The sequence below is a fragment of the Neopsephotus bourkii genome, unplaced genomic scaffold, assembly GCF_033783945.1.
Source record: "Neopsephotus bourkii isolate Nb327-2 ecotype Australia unplaced genomic scaffold, CSIRO-AGI_Nbou_v1 NB_1350, whole genome shotgun sequence".
Taxonomy (NCBI): Eukaryota; Metazoa; Chordata; class Aves; order Psittaciformes; family Psittacidae; genus Neopsephotus; species Neopsephotus bourkii.
Window position 1 is genome coordinate 2,699,241 of NW_026901829.1, and position 22,603 is coordinate 2,721,843.

Below are 22,603 nucleotides of genomic sequence, written 5' to 3' on the forward strand. Positions count from 1 at the left end.
ATCATTCTGTGTTTTTAACCACTTTATTCCAGAAACACAGCAGCATTTTCTAAAGCTATTGCATGTCACAGTGTCTATACAAGAGTCTCTTGTTTTGAGAAGATTTCATAATATAGCCTGATCATACTTGCATTAAAACAATAAGTTTTGGTTTTCATTTTCATAGTAGGCTCATCAGCAAATTCTTATTGAAAAAAAAATCTTTAAGTTTTTATTTAATGAAGAATCTTTATCTCAAAATTTTTTCAATGCTAAGCAGCTGAATTAGCTGGGGAAAAATAATTTTTTTTTTTCATTACTCCAGCAATTTAGCTGCTATTTCACTCAAGAGTGTCTGTAGTAGAGACCTCTTTCATTCTTAACCTTAGGGGATGTGTTGCGTAGATGAGAGACCTACAAAATGAGGGATCTTGGGCAAGCAACAGAAAAATGTGTGCATGGAATATTTGTTCAAATCATTATTGTTAGTTAACCTAGTTGCCTGAGGACACAAGTTTTGATATGGTACTATCAACTGAGACTGTATTAAATATACAATGTATGACTTGGGAGGTTATCTCCAATACTAATATTCATATCATACTGAGTTGTGCCACTTGCTCATATTTAAAGTATGGGAATTCAAATAATATACAAAATAAATACACTGTACATGTAAACGAAAAAGTCCATCACCCAGTGAATTCAGCCTATTTGTTGGTTCTTCCTGTGCAGTCCTCAACCAAACTTGAGCACACACTGACTCTCCGAGTATGAAAGACGTACACCTACCGATGTTACCCACCTATATACAATCTGCAGGTGGTGTCTATACCTTCACTTTGTTATAGATTGTCCCAAAAGGGGACTTTTTTCAGGTTTTTTCCTTTGAGAAGAATTCATCACTCTATGATGCCTGTAAATGGAAGGCAAATTATGACAGGAAAATGTAAACTACCTTTGGATTGCTCTTGGAAGAGAAAAACACCTTTATAGAGCTTGTATTAGAACTCATTTCCAGAATTGCAAGCACTTAATGGAGAGCTGTTGCTGCTGTACTTTGGTAATTTCAATGAACCACTTCTTTTTATGTTTATAAAAATACATAATGGTACACACATACCCTCTTTACAATTGCTAACAGGAAATCTCAAGACAGAAAGGTACATTTTTGCCCCAGTAGGAATTCTATCAAAATCAAATTATAATTGTGATTCTGACATTCTTGAAGTACACAATTAATCTGTGACCATTTCAAAAATAGTGAAATAAATAGTTGACGTACGCTCAACTTTTTTTTTTTTGACAATTTGGATAATTACTATAATGCATTTTAAAAAAAGCTGAACAAAGCCACAGTTCCAGTAACAAACTTTGTCTTGCTGAAGTAAAACACACAGGTCTGTGCCACGAGGTAACGACACATATTCATTTAGAAAAGCAAATGCTATTACATGTTTCCCAAACATTTTAAAGCTAATGCTAGCCTATTTTTAAATCACATAAAGTGCTTTGAAGAGCTTGGGAGAACTACAGTTGCTGTTATTTTGATTTTTCTTTAAGGCTTTCTCAGCCCCTCAAAAGACGAACAGCTCTGAAACTACCTTTTTCAATCAAAATAATTAAGGCCTTGCTTTATGGCATCCAGTCATGATGTGAAAAGCTTAGGATGTGGTCGAGAAGTTTTACACAAACTGATGTCCAGACAGATTCTTCCTCTAAAACAGTTTGTCAGCCTTACATAGACAAATAATGAAATTCTATCCTTGACTCAGCCTAGTTCAATTCATGTAATATGTCAGATTACTCACTGTTTCAAAGGTGCCTTCACAGAGGATTAAATCACCTGTATTTCAGAACTTCTGTAGGTACACAAAATAAATAGAAACATTATGATCCTTATTTATTCAATAATTGACTTCAGAGCAGGATTGCCTAGATAAACAATATTTACGTATCTATCAGTGTGCATCCATAAATCTGAAGCAGTATGGTGGAAAAGTCTGCCTTTCTTCAGAAGTACTATTTAGGATTAAGTGAATTTAATGGGAACGCTATGAGTGCTATCAGGAAAAAGTCATCCGGGGCAAGGGTTTTTGCATGGTATATCATAGCACATAGCCTCCTTTGTTCATGACAGCAGCAAATCTGCAACTGTTGGAGGTGGAGTTGAATTACACAATAATATGTAAAGGGAAGAGTAATTTGTGTAACTGAGTACATACCACTTGTTGCTTACATACCTACTTTTAAAATGATGAAGGTGTTTGTATGCCTGTGTAACTCGTATCATTCCTTACTGCAATTGTTTGCCACTTCTTTTGTTTTATTACACTGGTTACTTATATTTTTACCAGTACTTTGAAGCAGACCATATGAATTAGAGCCTTAAGGTTTTGGTTTCATTTTTTTTCTGCATTGTTTAAAAGTAGACTTCAGACCACGACTATTTGATCTAAGAGTAGTAAGCAAAGGACCAGATGCTGGAGTCTTTCCAATTACAAAAACGTTTAAAGACAGCTGTACCATATAAACGCTCATGTAGGAATCATATGCTTGCAGCATCTGCTGAGTTTTGGCCATGCCTCTAAGATGCTGTATCTGTTCTGAGGCATGAGCTAAGGTGAGACTTACTTTACCATATGCTTTTTTGGGGGTGGAGGTCCTTAGACCATAGGCAGGAAATACCACTGAGTCTTATATTTGGTGGCAAGAAATAAATACTACTTTCAGCCCTGTGACACCTTTCATGGGAGAATCATAGAGGCATGTACTAAGTTGATATGACTGCTTTGTATTTATTATTTTAGAAGAATAAAATCTGGGTGGTTTTAGCCAGAAGAACACATCCTGTACTTTCTGCGATTCCATCCCACTCTCACAAGCAAACATGTAAAATATACTTCTGAGAACACTGCTCTGATGAGTCACGTTCCTGGTAGTGCGAAGGCACATCCAGAAAACAACCAGCCTGGAGACACTACCTTTAATCTGATGCAAGAAAGTACTGGTAGAGCAGGTATAACACTGAAAATACTGTTACTACTTGTGGGTTGATGGCGATGCAAACATATCATTTAAGAAGGTCACATGCATGTAGCTGAAACCATTTAGAACATGCATTTTCCTTCCAGACTTCACCAGACTTTTCTTTGACAAAGATGTTCCCTATCTCAGTGATAAGAGATTGAATGAAGACTGAAGAGTCGTGCCCTCTCTCACAATCTGCATTCAGAAGTTACTCTCAGTTACAGTGTTGTTTCACAGCCTTGTTTTCCTGGCTGTCTAACGTAAAATCTGGATAACCCTTTCTCGCAGATCTCATGATGACACAAGCCATGTTGTTGAAACAGCATGTTCTAAAATAAAATGAACAGTACGTTCAAATTATACATGCAGTGATCTGGCAGCCAGTACCACACTGCAAAAGAATAAAGTTCTGGAAAGGACCATAAGGAAGCAGCTAAAAAAAATGAAGCTGAAGTGTCCTGTGTTTGCCCTTCAAAATAATACAGGTACTGGGTAAATGTTTTATAATATATGATCATTTTAATTATATATTAAAATTGCAATAATATTCTTCAGTGCAAATGATCTTAAGTGCTCTGGCTCAAGTAAATGAAACTGCTGTGTTAAGCTAAACTGTATCTCATGTATTTTTATTAAATATATTTACCACCCCACATATTAGCTTATGAACAAGACAACCTTTGACAGAAAACCAATAACATAAAATGCAAGTTATTTTAATACACTTAAGCTATGGTTCTACCCATCCACTAACTTGGAACATTTGCTTGGGTTACATTAAGTCAGAGGTTTTATTTCTTTATTATTTTCTCCTTTTGTAAGGAAAAATAATAAATCATTGCTTATTTTATTTAACAACAAAGGTAAAATAGGCAAGTCCGGATTTATTTTACCTGATTTCAGTTACACCAGAGTGTAAAGTAAGTATCAAATTTCTAAAGGGGGACAGGGTACCTTACTTTAGCCGGCTTGGTCCCCATACCACATAAGAATGGATAAATTATTGATGAAATACACAATAATGATATTTAAATGACAAAGTAGCATCTTATCTTTTGTATTAATCTGTAATATTTCTTTTTTGTAAGTTGATGATTGTTTCCTTTCTTTTTTTCATTGTGAGATTTGGAGAGATGAAGGAAAGATACTGGCCTCAGGAGATTACTGGAATTCAGAAGTACTAAACATCTTTATGATTTTGTTGTTTTATAATGAAAGAAAAATATATTATTTAGGAAAAACACACACTTAACAATTTTCACAAATGCACAAAAAGCATAATGGAAAAAGAAAGGATATGTACTACTACCCAACAGTAGTAGGATTTCCTAACATCAGTAATGAAATCCCTCAGAAAAGTACTAACTGAGTAATTCTGAAAGAACATCTGGTTTGTAGGGCTAAGTATTTAAAAAGTGACTGTTTAGAAAACCTGGGCCCAGTTCTGAGCATTAAATATTCTCAAAAAATTGATGCTTACCTATGTATCATCACAGATTTAGTCATGTGTGATTACTGCTTCTGTTTACCTACAGATGTCTAATGGTATAATCCATTTAAATTGGGTATAAAAAAAATTAAGGAACTCCAGTCACTGGACCATGTAAGCTTAGATAAGTTTCTGCTTGATTGTATTTTATGTTATTAGTTTATCAGAATAATATTAGCTGAGCTTTTATAACTGATCCAACTATATATCTTTGAATATTTTTATTAGCATACAAACATCTAGATTTTATTAGGAGACATTAACTTCACTAAATATAAGATATATAACAAACCCAGCTTTGATGCTGTTGATCATCGTACCGATATTTTACACATGATGTAAAGCTGGCAGAAGCACAGGAGTGATTCAGCTCACCATAAACCAGATAGCAATAGCTCTGTTCCGATAAGTTACATTCCACATAGAACTGGGAAATTTCTCTTACCAACCTTTTTGTATATATTTTAGAGAATTTTATATATAAACTTATATATTTAGAGAACTGCCTAGCCAAGGTTACTCATGCTTTGAAGGAGTAAGAACATGGGGATGCTTGCATATATAAACAGCAGATACTATAACCTATTTCTACAGATATTATTCCAATTTTAAAATAATTGCATCTTTTTTCTCTGATATATAATTAAAAAATCCATGAAAATTTATTCTGAGTTTTGATGACTTAGCACAGAGAATCTGTGGGTTACATTCTTCATTTGAACAACATCCATTTTGCTGCATTACAATGGCCAAAACAACTTTTAAAAACGTAAAACCTTGAGTGGAGAAAAAGAATTACATTTTGTGAATAGTTTGAAAGTGTCATTTCATGTTTATTTGCACTGAGAAGCAACATTAAATCCTCCAAAATTATTAAAATATTGCCAACTGTACAATTAATTTGGAAAGCCGAGACCTTAATGTTGTTTTCTTAATAAAATACTCCAAGAAACCTGAACTTGGAAGTCCCTCTTAAGAGGGAGGAGAATTTTGTACTCCTAGGGATTCCTGCTTCTTGCTTCCTCCCCCATCTGAGGAATCAGATGGTCAACCAGCAGGAAAAAGAAATATTTCAAATGGTTTCATGTTGAATTTTGTCAAATCTGATGCTGTGCCTACTTTTGGTTTGTTTTGTTTAAACAGAATACTCTCATTCCATACAGAATACAAATGAATAAATGTTTTTCTGACAAACCCTATTTAAAATTACTCCATTCCTTAAAATCCTTTCTTTAATATAAATGGTAGAGGAACTCTTGATACATCAGCTCTTTAACACTATTGCTAATTTTCTTAATGGAAGGGTAAGGACTCACAGGACTCCTTACAAGTTTATTCTAAAATATGTTACGTTCTATATCCCTATATCCCTAATAACTTTTAAATATATACCAGTGGAAATATACAAAAAATGTTCCTTGAAAAAATGTATTTCAGAAGAAAAAAGTGTCTGTGTGGTTAGTCTAGAGCAGATTTAAACTCCTGAAAACATGAACACTATTCACAATTATTTAACAAATAATTAATAAAGATACATTTGCCAGGCTGACACAGTATAAATTAATTAAATCCATAAGCATTTAGTCAGCTCTCCCAAGCCATTTTATGTACTAGTTATTTGTAATTTTCTACTCATGCTATCTGATTGATGTTGTTCATATGGATGCTTAGAGAAAGCAAATAAATGAAGCAACAATTCAGATGAATTCTTGGCTTTTTGAAACAAATAGTTTAATGTATTTCCCTAGTTATTCTTTTGATTGTAAATAGTTTTTGTTCACTTCTTTTCTATATAGAAAAAGAAAAGGCAGAAACAATTTACTGTGTTATGATTCTCACTGTTCTGCAGAGAAATTCTCTTTCCCAGTATCAGTGATCTACTGTGATTCTAGTAATAAGCTGTACTAGGATTTATGAGTAAAACACGGTGTAAATCATGACATGAAGACATGTAATTCTGTTTTCTATGACTCATCAGCTTTTTCACAGTTCCCACCTTCATATATATATATATATATAAAATTGTTGCTTTTTATTTTTTTTAAATTGTGGATTAAAAGAGGAGGATATTTAGCCTTTCTTCCTATAACACAGCTGTTCTCTTACAAGTTTCCATTCCTTCTTTTCCCTGTCTCTTAACTGAGAGTTGAAATATCAGTGGACTGATATTCAACTGAATTTTTGTCAACATTCTCCAATCCTGCCATAATGCTTCTAGTAGCAAGAAAATCTGTAAACCAGAAGATTACAAGTAACCTGTTAAATGTTTTATCAAATTCTTAAAAATTGGTCAAAATCAGATTTGCAGAATGTTTCACTCAATTGTTGTGATTGTCTTCTAGTCTCTTCTGTGGTAAAATGAAAAATATTAAAATATTGCACAAATTCTGTTTTTTATATTGAAAAAAAAAGCTGTATTGAAACACAACACAAAGCAAAAACTCCCTCTATGAATTACTTTCTTATTTTGCATCCCCATAATCCAGCATGACCAAAGTACATTAAAGGTTTGCCATTGGCTTCAGTGAGTGTGGAATGAAATTCTCTATTTTGTGTGGGGTTTTTACCATATAAAATTTTCAGCAAGACAGAAATGAGCTCTAACCTTCCCCTGAAGACAGGCTCTCATTCTCCAGCTACTCTCATTTTGCTAGACCTTAATGTTCTTCTTGAATGCCTGAGAAACTTTATCTTCCTGTTTGGCACAGTTCTAAATTGGCTTAAATCATATTTATCCAACAGTTACCTGCATTATATTTTCAAGGGTAATTTGTGTCCTTTTAGAGCATTTATTTCCCATGCTCTGTAGGGTTCCATTTTGGCCCTGTTCTTACTCAGCAATCCCAAGCTGCCTGTATACAGGGTTGTTCATTGGCATGATGCTGGGTTTCATTTCTCTGCTGACAAGACAGAGATCTATTTGTCAACCAAACCAGCAATTTCAAACTATGTTATTACCATATTGACAAGCTGGTGACTATAAAAGCTTCTACGAGCACCAATTTTCTTCAGTTAAAATCAGACAAAACTGAGATGTTCATTGGCTGGCTCATGCTGTCAACCCAAACTGACTTGAACTTCTAACCCATCTTTAAAATTCAACCCAGGTTCATTGGTTAAAAACCTCAGGTGGTTTTTGATTGCAAGCTCTTCTTTCAGGATTGCAGTTAAAAGATTAAGGCTTCCTATCATTAGTTGAAATAAATGTGCTTTTCTTATTGCTCATTCAGGCTTTTATGTTCCCTGGATTAGATTATTTTAATGCCCTGCTTGCTGATATGTCGATGAGACTGATTATCAAATTTCATCTTGTATAACAAGTCCTGTTTCCAGGGCAATGTATTGTACAGACTAATGCATGGTTCATACCTGCTGTTCTCTCACGGTGGCTGCCAGTACACCACAAAATCTATTTAAGCTATTACTGCACTGGCCCTACCAAGTTTTTAATGAACTTTGACTTACCACTAAGAGATATTCGTCAGGGGGCTGATCGTACCAGTTAAGTTAAATTAATGGAAGCTTTATCACTGACTTCAGAAAACATGAGCTGCAAACCCATGTAGCCTCTACTCATGTTCTTAAAGTTATTCTATGGACACTGGGTGATGGCCTTCTACTCATATCCTATATATTTTTTCAGAAAAAGTTGGTGTATCCCAACTGGCAGATTCAGGAGCATTTTCAGCTCCTGAATCCAGGTGTTTGTGCACTATGGCTATATCCCATACACTGAAGAGAAACCTAGGTATATGCACTAGTTCTTTGCAAGCTCTCATTTTCTCCTGAAGGAAGCCCTCATGTGTGATCACCCATCTGTCAGACTGATCAGAGGACTAGGACTGACAGAGGCAATCTGGGACTGCTGTGTCTGGTGGAGGTCTAAGTATGCCACAAGGGGCATGAGATTTGCATTATTTTCTGAGGAGTTCTGGCTTGTGAAGGTGTTCTGTCTGTCAGCTGCCATGGATTAAGGAGCTGCTGAATTTCATTTTGGTCCTTGTGGTAATTTTAAGATTTTGGACTAAGCAGTCTTGACTATTTAATAAATAAATAACCCTGGAAAATGAACTTGATGTTATTAAAGGTCTTTCCAACCTAAATGATTCTGTGATTCAGGCAACCTTATCCAAACAAGTACCTTACTTCTCGGATGGTGCTACTGAAGCCAGTGAAAATTCTCCATAACAAAACATACTATAACCTGAGTCAGCAGCAGCCATACGGCAGAATCACTAGCCCATCTTACTGCCATTCCTGAAGACATGCGTTTCTGCTGGAGAGTTGATTACTGATTCTTGTGGTCACTCAGGTGTGTACACTTAGGTATGGTTTCACTGATCTGAGGAGGGATCTAGCTTCAGGACTATCATGTTTAATTATTGATGTCCAATATGTTCTTATCAGCTAAAAAAAAAAAAAAAAGTGGAAAATGTCAAGAGTTTTGTTCCCAGGATTCGGCTTTTAAATTACCAGAAATTAAACCTACCAGAATAATGTTATTAAAGCCTTTCCTGAAAACACAGGAATTGGGAGGGGAGTAATGGGGAAAGGAAGGGTTTATGACTATCTAGTCACTGACAATGAAGGCAATTTCAGAACAGAGTGCAAAACGTTCTTGTTTATAGAAAATCCTTACAAGGGCAAGGGTTGCTTCACAAAGGAGTTCCACTCTTGAAAAAGACCAGCTGTAGAACCCTTAAAGTTGTAGCTAAGAATATGGTCCTACAGGGATTATACTGAAGATTAAAATATTTTGGCACTAGTGACTGCTGTAATGAGAATACATATAGAGATAAACTGTCAGAGCTGAAAAGTATTTAACTTAGATGACAGCCTACAAAAATTAATGTGAAAATGAGAATTGCTTAGAGGTAATATATGGAGGATACAAGATTCATTTTTTTAAGTGTTAACCATTTAGGTGACAGTGATATTGTAATTAAAATGGCAACATTCTTTGTTTGGGGAATTTATTTTACATTTCTAATTGCTTTGTAGTTCTTAGGTCAGAAATTTTTCGAGCTATTTCTGACTGACAGAAGTCAAGGATTTGTCACAGCAATATAATAGAATGAGTAAGCTTCATTGTACTGAGCAAAAAGATTAAGCAGCAACTCATTTTAATTATTGTAAGTGATGAAATTAAACTGTTCTTGAACATTAATGTTTGTTATGGTCTATGTTAAATATGAACATGGAAACGTAATGAATTTCTTTCTAGTAACCCAACCCTTGAGAACTTGCCGCAAATTCTGAGCCATTTTGATGTTCAAAGGCTTTAGCTGAGATCAGAGATGAGAAGAAGAATGAGGACCTCTCCACAATATTTTTACCTTTGAAGTCTTGGGTTAAAGGTACTGTTACTATTTGCTTAAACAAGTGAGAGAATGAAGGATAAGATCATGAATTATCATAACAGACAAATGACAAATGTTTTGCATGAAGTACGTTTCCTTGTCAGGAGAGAAAACATTCTTCTAACAGATTTCCAAAGAGATTGGCAATTTGTAGAGAGTCAATTATAGAGAAGAAAGAGATACAGCGTTGTATTTTCGTTTTAATCACTTAAATGAGAATAAAGAATTCTTTTGGAATTTTTCCCTTTGTTTTCCACTACATTTCATATTAGAGGTAGCAAACATGCACATTATCCAACTGTCAACAAATCCCCTAGACTCAAGCCTGGAACAGTACATCCCACATCTCCCCCATGAAAGTCTTTCATGAAAGCTCTTCTGTCATTCAAGATCATACTATTCCCTCCTCTGTTTATTTCTAAGTGTCACTCAGCTCCATTCCACCAGCTTGGAAAAACGTCAAGAACTTTTATCTTCAGAGTCAGTTGCCAGTTCTGTTTAGTGAACAAGCCAGCAGGGACCTCTGGTGCCATCAATGCAGCTCAGTCAGTGCCCCTCTCTTTAGGGATGGAGTGTATCATTATCCCGATGGCTGGACATAAAAAATAAAGCTGCGTTTTTAGCATAGTTCTCAGGGAGCAGTTACTGGAAATCTCCTCCCTTGAGGCGGTTTATTGGCAACAAGTTTTGCTGCTGTGACATGAGGTATTGCATCAAGGCCCGATCCTGTCACTAATAAAGTTAGTGGGAAATGTGCCATTCTTTTGTCAACAGGATTAGTGTAGCAAAAGAGCTAAAATATATACCTTGCATCTACAAATGCAAATGGAAAGCCATGTTACAAGTGGGAATGACATTTTATGTCTGTTTTCAGAATCTGGCTTCATTTAAAAGCAGAATAAGACCCTTCCCTGCATTTAAAATTGTCACTAAAAAAAAAAAAGGAGTTTTTATTTTCATATTACAACATTTCCAGTTTTTGTTCTGGGGCGTGTATTAAGCTTGCATCTAAAAAGAGATCAAGAACAGACTGTTTCAATGTTGGGTTTTTTCCTCTCAAAAAATTCCACTGATTTTAGTTTCCTCTAAAACAAGGTGTAGACATTGTAGAGATTTTGTTTTTTAAAAAAACTGTTTTTGATAGAAAACAGTTTACTTTAAGCTTTTCCTTAACCAGCTCTAGCAGGCTCTTTTAATAACCAACAGACACATTATACAGCTGTGCTACAAAACACTACTTAATCTGTTCTCCTGAATGGAGAATTTCTGTTGATTTCAACTGTCAGAACCACAGGCTCTTGACTGCACTAACCTGCACTAACAGGTAACAGTGCCACTTTCTTGCCAAGTGAATTTTTCCTACACAGAAATAACATGGTGCTGGGATATTATTTTTTTTTTTTAATAGATATATATGTATAAGTGTTGGTTCATTTTTTTCTTAGGATATTATCATACTTGGCAATACTGGCTTTAATTCCACTTAAAATGACAGAACTGAATTGTCATCATTTTTAATGGGTAAAATCCATGCAGTTCATCAGAGGTGCTGTAAAATCTCATCAGAAATTAGACTGTAAAATTAATAGGCTTATACTCTATATAATGCTCTCTTATAAATGTGGCAGTAGCAGATTCGGAGTTTCACATACAGTATAATTTAGCAGTGGTGGAATCTTCAGTTTAAACAAATAACCTGTGAAATAACTGGTACACCATGCTCAATAGTTAGTGGCTGTCGTTTACTTTGAGCCATAGGGTACCAAATCCATTAATTCCACACCTGGGCTTTCCTTTCAATGTATTTCTACACTGCAGCTTTAAGCCACAGGATAATTGCTGCCCCATCCCACCCTCCTCCCCCTCCTTTTTATTTTGTGCAGCAAAGGATAAGGAAGGCTGTAAGACACTGGTTTTGACCACCTAGCCCTCATGTGCAAATATCCAGGTGACAAGAGGGTCTGCTAACCCATCCCCATTGTTCATAGAGGAATAAAGTAGGACCACAAGGGTGATAAGGGGGCTGGAGAACCTCCCATACAAAGTCAAGCTGAGAAACTGGGGCTGCTGAGCCTGGAGAAGAGAAGGCTGCTTGGAGATCTCATAGCAGCCTTCCAGTATCTGAAGGGGGCCTACAGGGATGCTAGAGAGGGACTCTTCATCAGGGACTGTAGCAGTAGGACAAGGGGTAACAGGTTCAAACTTAAAGAGGAGAGATTCAGGTCAGCTATAAGGAAGAAATTATTTACTATGAGGGTGGTGAGGTGCTGGCACAGGTTGCCCAAAGAAGTGGTGAATGCCCCATCCCTGGCAATGTTCAGGGCCAGGTTAGATGGGGCTTGGAGCAACCTAGTTAGTGGAAGGCTTCCTTGCCCATGGTAGGGGAGTTGGAACTGAACCATCTTAAGCTCCTTTCCAACTCAAACCAGCCTATGATTCTATGAATTACAGGCATGAAGCAAGCTAAGGAAGGAGCTGGTGTACAGCCTTGCCTTAGCAGCATTGCCAAGAAGGCAGCACAACCAGCAGTTCTGTGGCACTGCCTTACTCCAAGTCTCCCTGGAATTTCCCTCCCTATCACAGCAGAAAGGGGATAAGGAGTGTGCATTGGTTGGGTGTCCCCCTGTCCCATCCCACCCCCCCCCTCCCCCCAGCAGAAGCGGGCAATCTGATAAAACATACGTAGCACTATGTAATGCCGTAGGAGTGGCTGCTGTTGGCGGTGAACAATGGAAAGGCAGCAATAAGCAGACAGCTAACCTTACTTCCCTTGATTCACATCTAATGGTAATTTGCACCATTTTAACACCAAGTACCTCCCATGTAATAATTATATAGTGTTACTATAAAACCTTGTGGTTCATCTGCAGAAACATTTCTCATGCTGGAGTTCTCTGTGGAGACACTTCTAAAAATTGGCATGAGGGAAAGATCAAATAGATTAAGAGCATAAAAACAGATTACAGAATAAATATGGTCTTGTAGATCAGTTCAGCTGGGAGGTAGGAGCTTACACTCATGAGTCTCCTACTGACTTCTGTAATACTGGACAAACTGCTTTGTCGCTCTGCATTTCAGTTTCCTAGATTTGAAAGTAGGGTAATGCCCTTTTCAGCTCTTTTTCTGCCTTATCTAAGCATGCTGTAATACGGCAGGAATACTTCCATTAGAGACATTAGCACTCTGTCTAGCCTATGGATCTTAGTTAAGTCTACAGCTTGGAACAAATAATTGTCAACATATAAGCGTGTTTCCTTTTGGTTTCTATTTTCTTTCCTTGTAGATCCTGCTATTCATTTCATCTTTATCTCTATCCCTCCGCCCCCCAAAAAGAACAGTTTTTGCCAAGAACAAAGGAGCACAATCAGTAGAGAAGTAATTGTTATATTTGTTTTTAAGCAACCTGATAGAAAATATGGCAGTGAACAATCTACTTTTTATCTAGTTCTAAAAAAATCCTTAATAGTACTTCTTTATATAATAAAGCCATTCATTGAAATAATCTTGACTTACACCATTAGTACAATGCAAAACAGGGTGAAAACCTTTGAAAAAGTACCTAGAGGAATAAATCTGTAACAAAGAATATATTTTCTTTCTATCGTAATTGCACATTCAAGAGGCATCTACTTTATTAGTGACAATTCAGAGCAACAGTGCCTGGCTTAATCCTGTAATCGTGTAGATAATATTACAGAAATTGTACAATTTTCAAAGTGAGCAATTTTAGGAAGTTAATTGTGCAACATTGTTTATGAATTTAAACCACACAATATATTGTTCACAGACATGCATAGTGGACTCTTTGTATTGAATGCTGGTTTCAGAAAAAAACCAAAAAGTAACTGATTTTGGAGCTACAATGATTGATTTATGAGGTAAAATTAAAAGTGCCAAGTAAGTATTAGTTGGCTACTCACCAGCTAAGTGGGTGGGGGTAGTATGAAAAATGTCTATATACAACTAACTGCAATGTGTGGATATCAAGGAATCAGAGAAATTATTTAAAGTGAAGCAGGAGGATTAACCAAAAAGTAAATGGTGAAGATTTAAGAAGGGCAATTGGCTACTAAGGCAAAATAGGCAAGAATTAGATGTTCTTGCCTTTTAAAGTCTTCTCTGATGTAAAGGTAATGGAAGCACTATTCTTTGAAATTTTAAAACAGCTGGATTGAATGATATCACACTAAAAGACAGCACTTTGGTAACATCTGTCATTAATATCTTGCTTTTTAAGTAATGGTGGGATTTTAAATGAAATGCTACCCAATATGAATATGGGAACTATCTGCCTCTAATGAAGAAAGGACCTCTGTGGTACCAAGGGATCTGACTTCTTGGTACTTACCAAGAAGTACTGGAAGTACTTTCCATTTTTAATTCATTTGAGGAAAAAAAAAAAAAAAAAAGGATGTCATTACACTTGGTGAATGTCACACAAGTTCATGGTCAGTTCCATTAAAGGGATCTACACCAAGTACTTCTCAGTTTACATAATGGCCGTGCCCTACAGTATTGCTCTACCTTTTCTTACTAACAAATATTACCTAAATGACGAATTGAAGAAGTCACTTGTTTTATTTCACTGGATTTCTTTCTGTGAACAGGTAGTTTAACAAAAGTATATAAAATCACATTAATGTACATGGCCTATTTGGAAGAAACAAACCAAAGCGATGCGCTAAACTCGCTTCTTCCACCATTCTCTGAACTTGCACTAAGCAAAGCAGAGCCTAAATTCACCATTAGCTGAATTCCACAAGCATCCTGCTATCCCTTTTTTCAGCTAGCCTGCTTCAGGAGAAAAAAAAAAACCCTAAAAGTATTTCTGTGAAAATTATTCTAGTAAAGGACAGTTCCTCTTGTCAAGGGGCAGAAGGAGATGGGTTTAACAAGCATGTTTGTATAATTTAATTAGAAAGTTAATCTAAGTATCTCTGTATTGATAGGTCTTGAATTAAGCTCTAAAATTAAGGAAGCTTCACATTTCTATGAAACAGCAATGAACAGTGGACTTTAATAGAATTTGCTTTTAGGCTAAAGCAAAATAACAAGTACACTTTTCCTAGATTGTCAACTGTCATTTATTTTGACATAGAAGGAGGATAGATGGATCATATATTACTTTGATTTTAGATAAATAATTCCATCAAAACATTACAGAGCAAAACCACTGCATCAACATGGAGTTTTTAATCCATGAACAGCTGATGCCCCAAAATAAATAAAATTCACCTAGATCCTGTGATTCTTATCTTCTATTGAGCACATGTATATAAATACTATGTTACACAATCTTTGTGTGTAAACAATGTAACATATATAGTTTATACAAAAGCAGTTTTATTGTCACTCAGATCCACATAACTGCCTAGGAAGCTATATGGATCAGCTGAATTAACTTATTTCTACAACTCAGTTTTGTATTCGTTCTCCATATATTCTCCTGTCAATACAGCCTGACCCTTCTTCCACCAAATATTAACACACATTATAAACTCCAATTCTTCCTTTTTCATCTGGAAATTTTTCATCATACTTTGTCAACTTTATGTCTCATATTTTCATTGCATTTCAGTCATGAGACTGCAACACGTCTGAGTGACCACACTTGACTGTGTCTTTACATTCTTATGTCATGTACAACAGAATGACATTTTGAACCCCCAGACAAAAGCCGACCATGTGTACAGTATATCAATGATTTTTATAACATTTCATATAAAAATGAAATGGAAGTTCATAATAATCTGACACTATTGTTTTTTTCTGGTGCAATTTTTCAGGTTTGTCACCACTAATTGGAAATTTCTGTGTATGCTAACAGTTCTGTTCACCTGCTCCACAGACTAAGGTATGATTATATTCTCCCCAGAGAAAGAATGACAATTAAGCACTATAAGATAACCAACAGAAAGGAGAAGTTCATACTTAGCAATCTAGCAAAATGCTAATAGAATACCATATTACAAATAAATACCTGCACTTGTCATAGGAAAAAAACCCACCCCAAACCAATACCCCAAAACACACACAAAAAAAAACCCCAACAGTCTGCTAGATTTCGTTATTGAATAAATGAGTACAGTCATAACGAATAAATAGAGTACAGTCTACTACAGATGACCTGGTGACCTTCTAGGATTACAGACTAGAGCATGGGCTATTCAGCCCAAAGGTTAGGGCCCATGTCCAAAACTGGGAAAGGAGCCGAATGTTCATGGCCAAAATCAGGAACCAGAAAGTCAAACTAAGGGTCAGCAGCTAGAGACAGGAATAAGTATCAGCCCAGGAATCACAAGCTGAAATCAGAAACCCACAAGAAGAAATTACAATTGCAGGGCACAATGCAGAGGTGGATCTGAGAATGTACAGTACGATGTGCAAACGGTTGAACTGGGGTTCCACCTCAGGGAGCTGCTTCTGAGTCACTGCCTGACATGCTCTGGCTACCCCCTTAAAATCAGGTCCAAACTGCAAAGAACCTGATTTATTACTACAGAAGAAGGTCTTATCCTGAATTAGCAATGCAGGGGATAATTTGAAGATAAGGCAGTTGGTATATCCGTGTGAACAGTACATACAGTATATATTTGCTTTAATCATGCTGCAAATGGGACAGCCATCTGCCAGCCCAGTGCTGGTCTGCGTTGGCTAACAAGCATGGTTACTAGCAGAGAGAATTCCCTTCATTTCTCACAAACCCAACAGCCAGCTATAGTAGACATATTTTTGCAGAGGTTGACTGCATATAAAATTCTCCATTTCTACACCACAACTACAATTAGTCTTACAATAGATTCTGGGTTAAATGTTCTTTATGCTTGTGATTTTGAGAAGACATATTGTCCTGAGAGTGAGGGCAAAAGCTTAAAAACATCTTGGCACAAGAAAGATTAATATTCACATATGTTACACATATCTACAAGAATATCCAAATGAGTAGTAAAACAAGTGCCAGTAGAAAACTATCTTGTTGCATCAAGATAATTGCAGCCGCAGAAAAGAAATTCCATTAAAAGTATGGCAAATAAGCCAGACTTCTGCCCTTCCAAACTGTCTGGGTGTTGAGAGAGATTGAAACCCTTCTCAGTATCATACCTGTTAGGCAGATTAATAGAAGACTACCATTTCTGCTGCTGACACTGCCAGCTCCAGATGCATTACATCCACATGCCACTTTTAAATTCAGTACTAGCATGTAACTTCCAAATCTGTTAAAAGCAGGATTGAATTAAAATATCACTATGTGAAGAAGGGTAGAACGGGCCATGAACTTTTCCCTGTTCACACATAGATCTGCTCATGCAAGTTTTGGAGCCACTGCTTTGAAAGTCCTGCATATCACTTGACTGGAGTGTTCTGCATTATTACAGCAGTGCAGCTCTTTATAACAGTTCTCAAACTTTTCCAAATGGCTAAATCTAACTTAGGTATGTAAGATATCCTAGACATATAAGAATTTAAATATGCAAATATTGTGCAGTGGGTCAGACCACCAGCATCTTTCTTAGAAAAAAATCATGTTGAAGATTTTGCTATGACTTCACCCTAGTTTTCTACATGAAAGAAAAATATTGTCTGACTTCTTTCATAGCATATTCTACATCTTATTGACAAATCACTTATGACACTAATTTATTAGCATAAAAATATTACTACACTCAAGACAGCCTGGTTTGATTTACTACATCAGGGTTTTTCATATGCCAAGGTCCTATCATCTCTGCTTGATCATTAAAAGACCCTTGGGGTTTTTGCTTCTTTTTTTTTGTACAACAGAAGAGTTTTGCCCTGTTGCTTTGGCTAAAATCCTGAATATTGGAATGGCTTTGCAGCTCAAAGGCAGATTCACTAAGCTGATCCTCAGGAAATACAGGATGGTGTTTTTTTTCAGAACTGTCTTCTTCGCATTAGCTCTTAGCCATTAAAGTCAATGGCAAAGTAGGGAAAAAGGGGGCTATATAAATACAGAAAAGTAAAAATAATGACAATTAGAGACAAGATGCTTAAATTGCAGTATTGTTTTTATCTTCCTTGTGTGAAAACTACCTTTATTACATGCAAAGGAAGGAATGGAACTAAATACATGCATCTCTTTTTTCATTTAGGTAATGTTTCGGGGGTTGATATCTGCTTAATTTTGTGAAATTAAATTATAGAAGCTGGACCCTTTGACTGTACCCAGAGTCACTTGCTGAATTCCACAGAAGACAGAGACATGGATAAACGTAGGAATTAAAGTCTTTTTGCCACATTGTTTTATTACAAGGAAGATACTGGCTTAGTTTGTAAGGTGCTGTTCCAGGTTTTTTTCTCTCTCCCACTTTGTTTCCCTAGGGCAGCCATGCACAACCAGTGATTGGCTACTGGTACCAGTCAGAGTAAGCAAGCCCTGCATCACTAATACTCCAGAGCACTAGAGTCCATTCAGAAAACTGAGACTACGATGAAAACTTACACTTTATCATTCATATAAATTGATTAGTTATTTTGAAAAAGAATGCAAGGTTTCATTGACCTAAAGCTTGTGGCTCAGAAGAAAACCATAAAAAATCTTTTTGCTTATATTCAATTCAAGGATCTTTATCTGATAAAATTAACAAATACATCTTAACATGTAACTGAAGATAACCAATTATTTTATCTTGTTTCTACTTCTTCAGCCAATAATAATTGAAACCACATAAGCCAAAACAATTTCACTGTCATTTAAAAATGAGCTATTTAAATGAGAGAGGACTAAAAAATCCAGTCACATTTTTAAATCTTTCATGCATGATTCTCAGAGATTTTTATATACATGTTTCAGCAAAGGCTATTTTAATTGTAGCAATAATTTGAATACCTGTTCAATGTGAACTTACCAGTCTCTCAGCTAGACCAGATCACGCTATATATATTTCCAAAGAGTATGTTCTTTTTATGTCTGTAAAGTAAACAATTCATTTGCTTACAAGGAGGCAAGTTTGCTTATTAACACAGGAAATAAAAGCATGCTGATGTTATATATTCAGCATGAAATATAGTACAAAATTTTAAAATATGAATAATATATCAAAATAGTATATAGGTCCAAGTTCAACTTATATAAGTAAGCAAAAGCTAGCTGGTGATCATTTAAGTTGCACTAATGGAACATGCCCTATACATGCAGGCACACACCTTAAAAGCTGTGAGAAGTATACTTGCTCCGTTTGATCTTCACACCACCCACCAGCACGGCTGATAATGTACTGAAATACCCTAATTTTTTTCCTTCTCTCTTCCTCTCCAGCAGATAGGAAAGCACAGTATATACTCAGCTGCTTCTAACTCTCACTTGGAAACAAAATCTTTAATAGGAACTTTGTACACGCATATATCAAAAAGTCAGCACATCTCATTGTCACATATGCCACACATTAGAAAGCTTGCTCTGTCCTAGGATTGCTGAGATACTTGGCAAGACAGATGGCCAGTCTCCCTGTCTCCCTGATGGCGTCTGCACTGCTGCAGACTTGTCATGTAATTCATTGAATTGAACTTAGCACATAAATTTTCAGTTATGACTAAAAAATTGGAAAATTCTCCACAGATGAAAACCACATGTCCATGCTGTTAGTCAAGCAGAGAGCACTTTGGGGAACAAGAGCAGGAACAGAGGATCAATCCCAGAGTGTGTGACATACAGAAAAGAAGAATAAGCTAAAAGAAAAGAAAATTGAATATGTGCTAGTTTCAGTATTACCAACGTATAGAGTAATGAGCTATCCAGATATGTCTTCTGCTTTTAATACTTACCTTGCATACAATTTTGTTTTATTTGAAATATGATTTTTAAAATTAAATCATACAACTAAAAGTCTTAGTGCACAAACAGTTCTACTAACAGGTCTACTAAATATGACACAAAATGTCGTCTGCAGGCCAGAAAGCCAACCATATCCTGGGCTGCATCAAAAACAGTGTGACCAGCAGGTTGAAGGAGGTGATCCTTCCCCTCTACTCTGCTCTTGTGAGACCTCACCTGGAGTACTGTGTGCAGTTCTGGTGTCCTCAGCATAAAAAGGACATGGAACTGTTGGAACAAATCCAGAGGAGTGCCAGGAGGATGATCAGGGGACTGGAGCACCTCCCGTATGAAGACAGGCTGAGAAAGTTGGGGCTGTTCAGCCTGGAGAAGAGAAGCTGCATGGAGACCTCATAGCAGCCTTCCAGTATCTGAAGGGGGCCTGTAGGGATGCTGGAGAGGGACTCTTCATTAGGGACTGTAGTGATAGGACAAGGAGTAACGGGTTCAAACTTAAACAGGGGATGTTTAGATTGGATATAAGGAAGAAGTTCTTTACTGTAAGGGTGGTGAGGCAGTGGAATGGGTTGCCCAGGGAAGTTGTGAATGCTCCATCCCTGGTGGTGCTCAAGGCCAGGTTGGATGAAGCTTTGCGTGACATGGTTTAGTGTGAGGTGTCCCTGCAAGGGGGTTGGAACTTGATGATCGTAAAGTCCTTTCCAACCCTAACTATTCTATGATTCTAACTTGTTTTACAGAGCATTGTAAGTATCTGTGCATCTTACTGATATAACCCAGTATGCATTAGGAAGAAGGAAGGAGTAGTGGAGAGTTTGCTAGGAGAATAAATCCCTGAAACTTTAGCTGCAGAAAAGCCCTCTTACTCTACTTCTCCAGTGTGAACAAGGCTGAATGCAAAAGACATGCAGGAAAAAATAAAATCTGAAGTGGAGAGCAAAACAAACAAACAAATCAGAAACAAATAAAAACCCAGCCGAAGGACAGCTGGAACAAGCCTATTTCAGACTATTCTTGTTTTCTTTATTCCAGTATTCTTGCCAAAGGAAGTTCCTCTTTACTTTCTTATGACATCTGAATTTGAATGAGAAGAGGGAAGCTAGATGGAAAGAGGGCTTTCCTGATAGCCTTACCTGAAAGGATACAAAAACGGGAGCTGAAGGTTGTGTGAACTGAGAAGAAAACAATTCACAGGCACAGATTCTTAGTGGAAGAATATTAATTTCAAGATAAAAATTCTTGCAAATAATATCTGCATGTGCACACTCTTTTCTTGACGCTTTTTTTTTTTTTTTTATTTAAGAGGGGGCAGATAGCAGAGTACTATTCTAAGGGCCTCAGCCCAAATAAACTCTGATTTTTACTTACTTGTTAGGTCTCTCTCAATGCTAGGATCCCAGCAGGTCTGCAGCCAGCTAGTATCAGCAGAGTCCTAGTGCAGGATCTGGTTCTTTGTTCAAGTAGGCATCAGGTGGGATGATTCTCAAACTATCAGCTGAAAAAGAAAATAAGAAATTTTAAACAAAAGCAGATACAGCCAGATGGAAAAGGAAAAGGAGTGACCTGCAAGTGATTTTCCATTTTATTATATTTCTAAATGAAGTCAAGTGACAGAGAAGACTGTCATGAGAACAGGGGAAGGGGAAGGCATGAGAGGTACAGATATTCACTTATCTACTTCAGCAGAGCCAACAATCAGAATAGCTGCTACCTTGCAAACCTGGTCCAAGTTCCTCTTTTGCTTCATTTGGACTATATGCCTGAACTTCAGCCTACTACCTTAGCCAATGCAACCTTACTAACCTTAAGACTGTAGGAGCTATTCTCCTTCCTCCAATTGTACCTTCCCCTACAAATATATTGATATAAGGTCAATGCCAAGAGAAAGGAATTAAAGAAACCCACTCCACACAGTAGGTAATAACTTTACAGGGGCATCTTTTTGGGTAAGGCAAGCCAAGGCTCAGAACTATAGTTACTGCCCAGCAGTTTTATCATCTGAAGGACTTCTATCAGTACAGTAAGCAATGTATACGCTTTACACCTGTTAATTTCATCATCTTCTCCTCACCATTTATATGTTTTCAGCATCTTACAGTGCTGGGGAGAGAGGTGGCATTAGTCGCTGTTTCTTAGGTAACAAAGATTTGAAGCACAAGTATAGTGCATCTAGCAGAGATGCCCCAGCCTCAGGAGGAACTTCAGCAGAGGGACCAACAGAAATTGTTACTCACAGGTGCTGCTATGTCATGGATTTGCATCAGTGCTTGATGCCAGTGTCAGTGCTTAACTACTAACCTCAGTGACTTGATCTGTTCACTACAGTGATACGGAGACAGCAAACAGAAAAAACTCCAGATATTCCTGAGTTTCCAAAGTCCAGGACAGGAATGGAACATTACAAGGTGCACTTCCTGTTATTTCTCCTTCCTCATGTCCTCCCAGGAAGGGCTCAGCCATTATAACACATTATTTTGGATCTTTGGACCTTGGCTGGAACTTTTTTTCTTCCCTTTTTTTTTTTCTTCTGAGCACGAAGTAGGTCATGTGCCTATCTGAACCAACCTGTATACACCACCGTCTGATGTGTTCACTGAAGGGTCTTTGTTAGCTTCTCAAGTACACTCAGAAGTGGAAGGTAAGACCTGTGATAATAAAAAAAGCACAGGACTAACCTATCAGAGGAAGGCTTCTGTTTGGTGGACTCAGGGATGTTTGCAGGAAAGAAAAAAAAAAATCACATATAAACACAGAAATCCTTTGGTTCAGTACTCATATTTTTGGCTACTAGAGTCTTTTCTTGCATCCTGTTTTCGGTTGTGGCTCTCAATGTTTAAATTTACGGAACCCAAGGAAAAAGAAACTGTAACACAAAAGGACCTTTGATGTCTGAGAAAGTTTTCTGCATACCCACGTTTCTTTCAGTGAAATGAGATGCCAGCAGTCTGCCCAGAC

At 36.8% G+C, this 22,603-nt stretch overlaps 1 long non-coding RNA gene across 2 annotated transcripts in view; it reads right to left on the reverse strand.

Moving 5' to 3' along the window:
• Positions 1-2,147: 2,147 nt before the first annotated feature.
• Positions 2,148-22,603, reverse strand: part of LOC133219391 (uncharacterized) — a 61,877-nt gene continuing 41,421 nt past the window's right edge. The window contains exons 4-5 of one of the 2 annotated variants that reach the window (XR_009727425.1): positions 21,017-21,143; positions 2,148-3,338 (exon numbers count right to left, since the gene is read on the reverse strand). This is a non-coding gene — a long non-coding RNA (uncharacterized LOC133219391). Of the gene's footprint in view, positions 3,339-18,599; positions 18,788-21,016; positions 21,144-22,603 lie in introns of those variants that run through there. The other variant, XR_009727426.1, reaches the window with a different exon arrangement.